This window comes from Heterocephalus glaber, unplaced genomic scaffold (genome assembly GCF_053883595.1).
Source record: "Heterocephalus glaber isolate CG9 unplaced genomic scaffold, H.glaber_assembly_v1.0 deba00001444, whole genome shotgun sequence".
NCBI lineage: Eukaryota > Metazoa > Chordata > Mammalia > Rodentia > Bathyergidae > Heterocephalus > Heterocephalus glaber.
This window is the reverse complement of record NW_028258297.1, coordinates 7820046-7829058: the sequence shown is the minus strand read 5'-3', so window position 1 is coordinate 7829058 and position 9013 is coordinate 7820046. Positions and strand designations below refer to the sequence as shown.

The 9013-nt window shown below is 55.0% G+C and overlaps 1 long non-coding RNA gene across 3 annotated transcripts; it reads right to left on the bottom strand.

The window, feature by feature from the left end:
* Positions 1-2542: 2542 nt before the first annotated feature.
* LOC101720394 (uncharacterized) lies at positions 2543-7767 on the bottom strand. 3 transcript variants are annotated; one of them, XR_002395275.2, is made up of 4 exons: positions 5264-7767; positions 4164-4421; positions 3094-3205; positions 2543-2859 (listed from the first exon to the last, which is right to left on the bottom strand). It is a non-coding gene; the product is annotated as an uncharacterized LOC101720394 (long non-coding RNA). The 3 variants fall into 3 exon arrangements; XR_015452279.1 differs by having other exon boundaries at positions 4164-7767; XR_015452278.1 differs by lacking the exon at positions 4164-4421.
* Between the last annotated feature and the right edge of the window lie 1246 nt (positions 7768-9013).

Here is a 9013-nt window from a genome sequence, read left to right as displayed (position 1 = left end):
GTGGACGACTTGTGGGCTGCAGCACCACGGAAGTCACCAAGCCCCTGGTGCTAGGCTACTAGTTTTATAGGACATTACTAAAACAGCAAAAGCAGGATCAAAAGCATGATGGGTTCTTGGAAAAGTTGTGTGCACTCTGCTCCTGTCCAACCTTTATCAGGAAATGCCAGCCATCTCAGGAAACACTGTCCAGTGCACTGAGGGGTGTTCGTTGTGCTGCAGTCTGGTGTGCAGCCTCAGAACCTCGTGGGGGTGGGGGCCCAGGAACCCACTGAACAGCTACACGGGCTGAGGGGTGATGTGCAGTACAAGATGGAGTTACTTTGGCTCAGGTTCAGAGGACAATTCTTACCAGAGTCATATACATAAGATCATTGCCCAGAGCTACATCAAGAAGACTTTCTCCATGTTTTCTGCTATTAGTTTTACAGTTGCAGTTCTTACATTAAAGTCTTTAATCAAGTTTGAGTTGATTTTTATATATGGTGTGAGATAAGGGTCCAATTTCATTCTGCATGTGGCTATCTAGTTTTTTCAGCACCATTGTTTGAAGAGACTGTCCCTTCCTCATCCTGTGTTCTTGGCATCATGGTCAAAGATGATTTGACCATAAAGGACCACAGAAGGCAGGCCCTCCAGGCTGCCTGAACTGGGAAAGCACAAAACAGCAGTGATGCCTCTGGCCTGGACCACCAGGTGAAAGACAAGGTCACCCAGCGACTCTTACTGCTTCCAGAGAGACTCTCACGGTTCCAGTGCTAAAGGAGGAAACTTTTTTGTTTTCAATGGTGCACATCAAACCCAGGGCCCTGTGCATGCTAGGCAAGTGCTCTGCTACTGAGCTACAGCCCCAGCCCAAAAGAAACAGTTTCTAGCTCCCTGACTACCATGCCAGGCCCCTAGGACCAGGAAGGTGAGCCGGTCCTAGCACCCAGAGGGAAGCTCCACAGCCTCCATCCCAGGCTCCTATGGCAGTGACGCTCAGCCATTCCCACCCGGAAGGAAGCTCCCCACCTCCATCCCAGGCTCCTAGGGCAGTGAAGCTCAGCCGGTCCCGGCACCTGGAAGGAAGCTCCCTGGCTGCCATCCCAGGCTCCCAGGGACAGACTCACCCTGCTCTCTGCCCAGCTCAGCGTGAGGAGAGGAGGAAAGCACTCAGGGACTGCGCACACCAGGGCAGTGTGGGAGGGAGGTCAGGTCTCAGCCTGTGGTCACCCGCCCAGAATGACGTCACTCACCTGGCACAAGGCAGCAACTCACTGGCCTCTCAGGGAGCAGCACCCCCTCTGGTGGAGCCCATAGCCCTAGCCAGAGACGGTGAGCTGACCCAAGCGTTAATGGTGGACACCCAGCCATTAGGATCCATTCGTTTTTCAGAGCCGCTCAATGAAGCCAGGTGAGGTGGTTCAGCTCTGCTACCCAGCACTCTGGGAGGCCCAGGCTGGGTGATGGCGACTTAATGAGAAGACTCTGACAATCACAATCACACATTAAATGGGCTGCTGATGTGGCTCAGTGAGAAGGTCTTGAATTTAATCCCCAGTACTGAAAATAAGTTTTATTGATTTGTAAAGACCTGAGTCCATGGGCAGGGCTGGACCATACACCCCCAGGAACCTCCAGCCTCTGCTGTCCAGGATGCTCTGTGGTTTCATATTTTAAAAGTAAAATTTAATAGAGATGGAGAGAATGTTCGTCCATCTCCAAGTAGGCAGGCTGGGGCTGTGCTGTCCTGTCCCTCTACCCTCTGAGCGGAGACAGACAGCACCAGAGCAGACTGTCCCCGGGTGAGCCCAAAGACCTGCAGAGCTGATGTCCGGGAGGTCACCTGGAGCTTGGCCAGGACGGTGTGCTCTGCCCTGCAGACTCCGCAGAAGGAGCTCATTGCTGGCCCCGCTCCTGTGACTATGACTGGAGTCTCCGCTGCCAGGCTTCCACCCTAAAAAGCAGCATTGATGACACAGACACCGGGGACCCTGGAACCAGGAGGGCAGAGGCTGCTGAGCCAACCATGTCACTGGGGCCCTGAATGTGTGGGGTTGAGCTTGACAGGCCAGGTCCCCACCCACGTAATGAGATGGTAGGAGAGCTGAGGAGTGGCACACCCCCTCCCGGCAGGGAAGACACAGCCTGAACCCTGAGATGCAGACAGGGAGGGGGTGCCTAGGGGAGGCCACGGCCCAGTGGGTTTCCTGCGACGGTGCCTTTCACCTGTCCTTCATTCAGACTGCATATGTTATCTTACTGTGATAAATACATCCTGTCTGGCAACACAACCTGGATTACCTACTGAAGAAGCCAATGAAAAATGGCCGGGATCTTTCTAGGGTTTCCCCTTCTGCATAGCGCAAGATTCATCAGCCCCTCTCACGACTGTGTGGCCAAAGGCAAGTCCGACTGCACTGGTGTGAACCCTGCAGGCCAGGTGCCCATGGGGACACGACAGGAGCAGTGGCCAGGGGTGTGGGCGGGAGCCACCAAGCACAGTGCTCTGGGGATGGGCGCACACGGGAGAAGGCACTTCAGGCCACCACGCTGACCCTTTTAAACACTAAAATTTTAAGTTTTATTAAAAACTAGTTCTATTATTTATATAAATCCAAGAAATAAGGGCAATTGTAAATACCAAAACAAGAGCCACCGTAAGTGAGGGGAACAGTGGGAGGGGGCCAGGAGCTGGCCCCAGGCAGGGCTCAGGAGGTGACACTGACCGCCGTGCAGCCACCGGGTGACCCAGCACTGCAGCAGGTGAAGGGGCTGCCATGGACTCTGGCTGTGGTCCCAGGGCTGGGCAGGAAGCTGCAGGTGGAGCTGGCTCAGGCTCCACACGTGGGACTTCAGCTGGGGCTGGAGCTGGTCCTGCAGTTCCAAGAGAAGAAAAAGTCACCAACTGTCCATGTTCCTTCCCAGGGCAAAACCTCCCCACTGCCCATCAGACAGCTCTGTGTACAAAGTCTCCCCAGGAAGTCCTCCCAGACCGTGACGGCTGAGGTCTCAGTGACCCCAGGTCACCCCAGCACCCGGAAGCTGTCTCTGTGTCTAAAGGCCCATCCCTCCCCTCATGCCCACAGGCCCACACCCCGTCCTCCTCACCCGTGGGCTGTGCCTCAGTGGGCTCAGCTTGCTCCAGCTGGGACAGGAGTTCAGCTGGTGGAGTCTCCTGGGAGTGCAGCTCCACCGGGAATGGTGGACAAAAAAGGAGGACCTGGAAAGGCAGGTAGGAGGCAGAGAGAGAGGCCTGGCCTTTCCTTCCATGCTGCCTGTCCAGGGAACATGCGGAGATGGACAAGTAGGCCTCCTGGCCCAGCTGCGAGTGCTCCAGCCCCACCCTCTCCATGCCCAGTGGGGCAGTGCTGGCCCAGGCAGCCCGAAAGCCTAACAGGAGGCTCCGTGCTCTGGGGTGCGACCGCCTCTGCCTTGTTCAGGGCAGCCCAACACACCATCTGCCCACCCGTCCCCACCGTCAGCTGCATGAGGACAGAGTCTGGTGTCTGCTGCGTGTTACACTCAAGGGCACAGGGCCACTGCTCTGTAACGATCTGAGACGTGGGGGACAGTGGGCATCTGTCCCGCCCCCCTTTCTTCAGGCTTTAGCTCTGCAGCGCTGTGCTGCCCGGTGTCTATGCCGCTCCTGGGCTCCTCTTGCACTGCTGTGGATCCACACCTAGGGAGCCTGGGAAAGTGCCAGCTACTGCAGTTCAAGGAATGGTTGCTCAGCTGTCCAGGGTGACTGAGGACCCCAAACAGCACTGAAGCCCCAGAGGGCAGGGGTTGCATCTGCTCTGGCTACTGACGATCACAGCTGAGCCCTGGGAAAGGTCTGCACACAGTGTCTTCACATACGTCCATGGAATGGGGACCCCACCTGCTCTTCCCTGATGTCAGTGGGCCTGGGCCCTTCACATCCCCACAGACTCCTGCTCTGGGAAGACCAGAGGCCTGCCGAGTCACTCTGCAGTCTCCTTTACAGGGAACGGATAGCCTTCCCCTGTGCAGGGCTCAGTGGGGCAAAGCACAGCCGGCCAGGGATGGAAGGGAATCCGGCAGGCCCGGGTCAGCACTGCCCTGGAGACCCCAGTTCTGCCCCGCAGTGATGCCCAGAGCCCGATTTTCTCAGCGCCCTGTTGCTCAGAGTTGCGAGCAGGCTGAGGCAGGGCTCATACCTTCCAAAGACTTGGGGCCACAGTGGCCAAGTGCCCCTGGGTGCCGACCACAGAGCTCCCCTTCGCACCATCCCCTCCTGCAGGGCGGGAATGCAGGCCCCAGAGGGGTCCAGGAGGGAGTCTGCGTGGATGGGGCGGCTGTCCAGGAAGTCCCATTCCGGGGGCTCCCTCAGGGGCGCTGCCTGCCTGCCAGCGCCGTCCTCACCATGCAGTCCTCTGCCCCGCTCTCCTCCCGTTGGGTCCCAATCTGTGACGGAACTGAGAGGAGACATGGAACTGGGGCCCACCCAGGCCATCAGGAGGGCTGGAGGCCGAAGCCCAGACCACTCTGCAAGTCGCCATCATGGCTTGTAACAGAAGGGGCGCAAATGGGCCCGGCAGAAAAGCGATGCATGTTAGAAGGTAATTTCAGAAGGGACACACAGAAATGCTACCGATTCATGGCTCATTAACAAGGAGAGGTCATGGCCTGGGGCATGAAGAGCCCACCCAACCTCAGGTTTCGTGGTGGAGAGAGAAAACGAGGCTCAGCCTGGCTCCAGGCCTCCTGCGAGGCCAGCACGTCTCTGGTGTCTGTTAACAGCTCAGAAAAAGTCAGGCCCACTTCCTGGTCCTAGAGGCTGCCCAGCTGTGCTCACTGCCACCTGTGCAGGTCACGTAGCCCCTGTGGGTACCACATGGGCCCTAGCCAGGAGTTGCCCTGAGGTGACACAGCAGAATAAAGCCGTGACAGGACGGAAGTGACACAGTGTCCTGTGTGCAGCTCTGTGGGGACAGTGCCCGGCAGCCGGCAGCAAGCACAAGGCTCTGCCTGACCACAGTTTGTGCTGTTTCTGCCCCGGGTAACCTTGTGCTCCTGAAACACAAACAGCTCTGTCTCAGGCTTCTACCCCAGAGGACAGGAGAAGGCCCTGCGGGCTGTGGATCATCCCTGGGCACTGCCCTTCTCCTCCTCTCAGCCCCGTCCTGGGGCACAGGCCAGGGCCCCGGGCTCACAGCCTCCCACACCTGCCCCTGGCCAGGAGGAGCCTCCCTCATGACCTCGTCCCCCACCCTCCTCAAAGTGAGGAAGAAGGGCGGGAGTTACACAGGGGACTCACAGTGGTGGCCGGGCCTAACTGGACCTGTCCTGGACTCGGTGGCCCTGAGTGTCTGATGTCCAGGTCCAGGGAGATCTGCCCTGGGCTCCCGCTCATCTTAGGTCCCCAGGTCTCTGGGTCTGGGGAGACCCGCCCTGTGCTGCCCCTGAAGGCCAGGCAGTTCCTGGTGAGTGGCCTGAAGCACGGGGACTTAGCCATCCATCCTCTCACTGGCGCCTAAGTGCTTTCCCTGCGGGGGGTCCTATTGCTGCGGCCTGGGAAAGTGGCACAGCATGATCGCTGCTGACTCTCTCCAGCCAAGTGACTGTTGGGCAGCCGCCACTGGACTGTGGTGCCCGGTGACTCCAGGGTTCCGAGTTCTGTTTGGACCTGTCGCCAAGGAAGTGAGGTCGTAGTGCTAGGGTCATAAGCCAAACCGCCCCCTCTGATGAGAAGGCCCCGGGGCCCCTTCCTTTCATGGTGGAACACATCTATCTGTGTGCTCCTTAGAAACAGCAATGAGAAGCTAGAAAAGCTGCCTGTGATGTTAGAGTCTGATGAATCAGAAGTTTTAATTCGGCAAATGTGTAGATGCTTAAGATCCAGCAGGCACAGAGAAAAGTGTGCTTTCCCATCCAAAGGGTCCATTCTCTCTCAAGACACAGTGCTCATGTCAGCACTTAGAGATCGGATGGATTTGAGGATGATTTTCTTTCCTGGGTTGACTTCAATTGCCTTTCGATTCCAATAGGGACTATGGAGATGATCCCAAAATGTCCAATATAATTTTCTTTAAAGGATACAAAAGTTTCAGCTGATAACCCCTGGGTGGCCAGGAGTGGAGGATTCACAGCAGGTCGTAACTTTCAAGTGCACATGGATAGCTACGTAAGCACAGATACCGAACTCAACCCAAAGTGCAGTATGCAGTGCAGAGACAGTGCGAGGGGACAGCAGCCTTTGTGAAACCTCCCACCCAGCGGGGGTGCAGAACACTCTCACGCATCACCTGGGAACGTCTCTTGGGGCGCTGCTATCCCCTCCTGTCCTCTCATCCCAAGCTGACCCCGTGCTTTTTGTCCTTGGTGGAGTAGAGAGGGTGGAGCTGGAACCATTCAGTATAAATGTTTCCGGCAGGTCTTCTTCCAGCAGTAACACCAGGCTGGGATCCCTGCGCGCTGCTCCTCCTCAGTGGTGGCACCGTCATGGGGGTGGAGCACAGCTGTCCCGCATCCTCTGCTGATGGCCATTCATTCGGCTCCCAGGGTTGACCACTGAGCAGTGCCCACCAGCATCACTCAGGGAGGTGTCTTTTCAACCATGGATTCTTCTTCCAGGAGACACACTTGCATGTCTGTTTATTTGCTTTATATCACTATTTTTTGCCTACTTTTTTTTTTTACAACATTTCATTCCCCTTTGATGTTTCTAATGAAATCTAATAATAAATTTGGGTTATTATCTTTAAAAAAAAAAGAAACAGTTTCTAAGTGAACAGAAAGCATCAATTATTATCAAGAATTGTGCAGAGTGCTGGGATACAGGAAGGCAAGGCATTGGCAGGAGGTCAGGAGCAGGAGAGACAAAGCTGTAAACGGGGCCTGTGACTCAAGACCAAGGTGCTGGGTACATGGTGGAGGTTGGCATCAGGCAAGCCAAGAAGAGTCTTGATCTCTGAAGGGGGAAGGAGGGCAGAGCTGCCAGAGCACCCTCTTCCTGTCAGCCAGGGTCAGTGGCTCAGATACCAGGAACTATGCCTTGAATATGTATCTTTCTGGCACTGGGGACTACAGGGGCCCCTTTGCAGACAGGGCACAGTGCTGCAGGGCAAAGACTCCCAAGACAAGAGTACGTGGGTTCAAATCCCAGCTCTCTCTCACCAGTTCACCAGTGTGAACTCAAGCAGATTACTTACACTCTTGGGGCCTCCGTTTCCTTCTCTGAAAGATAGGAATAATAACACCTCAGCTTGTTGTAGGATTAAATGAGATACTGTGTGTAAAGCACTTAGATTGATGACAGGCGTATGACAGGAGTCAGAAAGGCACCATCTGTTATTCTTTAACCTTCGCAAGGACTCTGAGCTCAAGGATGTTAAAGGCCATTTTGTGGGGAAGACACTGAGGCCTGGAAAAGTCTCCTTGGGCTCTGGACAGAACCTGGCCCTCTGCTTTGGCCTCTCCTGGAGCCCCCATCCCAAGACAGAACCCGGACCTGGCAGTGCAATGCCCATTTCCCACAGCCCTCCTCAGGTGCCTGCCCCAGATTAATCGGCTCCCGAAGGAGCAGGAGGCCAGCGGAGAGGGCACACATGTGTCTGGTTCTCCAACTGCAGCGCTGCCATCTCGGAGGCAGACGAGCCAAAGCTGGAACTTGGCCTGCGGGGGCCTCCTCTGCAGAATGAAAGAGGTTTTCGAGATCAGATTCCAGCTCCCTCCATCCATCTTACTTAATCCTGCTGGCTGGATGCAAATTGCTTTCTCACACTGAGGCGAAAGAACGCTGGTGGGCGGGATGAAGCGACTGGGCCCCTCAGCCAAATGACGAAGGTGCGAGGGTGGCATGGGCCAGGACCCCAGAGCCGTCCATGCGCCAGGGAAGGCATGGCCACCAGGGATCCCTTCCTTCTGCTCCACTCTCTGCCCCTCCACACCAGTACCTCAGCACCCCTTCGGGTCCCCACCTCCGGCCCCTCCATCCCAGCTCTGGGAAAGGTTTTACAGAGCGTGGGGGTCCAGTCAGTCTGGGCAGGAGGGGCCAAAAGTGGGGCAATAGGCCAGAAGGTCACAGTGAGGCTGCTGGGGCGCAGGGGCACAGAGGGGGCTGGGGACTTCCACAGAGGCTCAGAGAGGGGCAGGCCAATGCGTCACTCTGGGCAGTGCAGGGGAAAAGAGGTCAAAAACACGGACTTCGGGCTGGGGATTTAGCTCAGTGGTTCTGCCACCTGCCTCACAAGCACAAGGACCAGAGTTCGATCCCCAGTACCAAAACCAAAAAACCATGTATTTCATTTCTGCATGATGGACGCACTCGTGTAGAATGTGTTTATTTATACCCACTTTGTTAAAGAACTGGAGATGGCTTGCAAAATATATGCAATCTCAAGGAAGAAAAGAAAGCTTTGGAAATTGAAGTGAAAAGAAAATAAGGGAATGAAAAGAATGAAAGAGCAAGATCAGCATCCATGAGCATGCACTAAATTGTCCTGTACAGTTACGAATGCGCACCATAAACTCGGCCCTACTGACCCTAGTGGCCAAAACAAAGAATGAACAATTACATGCAGGAACCACAGAGCCCATAAAGTGAAAACAGAACTTCCCGGGAGAAGCACTGCCATACTGAAACATGGGTCCCCTTTGGGTCCACCCAAGGTGACTTTGCGATGTAGTGAGCAATGGGTATAACAACCATTTCTCCTAAGGGTCTTCAGTATGAGCCAGGACTCTGAAATATAATTCAAGAGTAACTCTAATGTTCATCTACACCATTTGTAATACCAAAAACTGGAAACAGCCCAAATGTCTGCCACACACATCATGGCACAAATACCCACTGGAGTATTATGCAGTTTTGTTTTGGTTTGGTTTTTGGTACTGGGGATTGAACTTGTGACCTTCCACTTACTGAGCAAGTGGTGGCACCACTGAGCTACATCCCCAGCTCACAGCTATTAAGAAGAAAGAAGAGTAACTTTGATACTTACACAAAACTATTCCCAAGGTAGGCTAGGCATGGAAAAAGCAAGTGGGAGAATAATGTCTCTAAAAT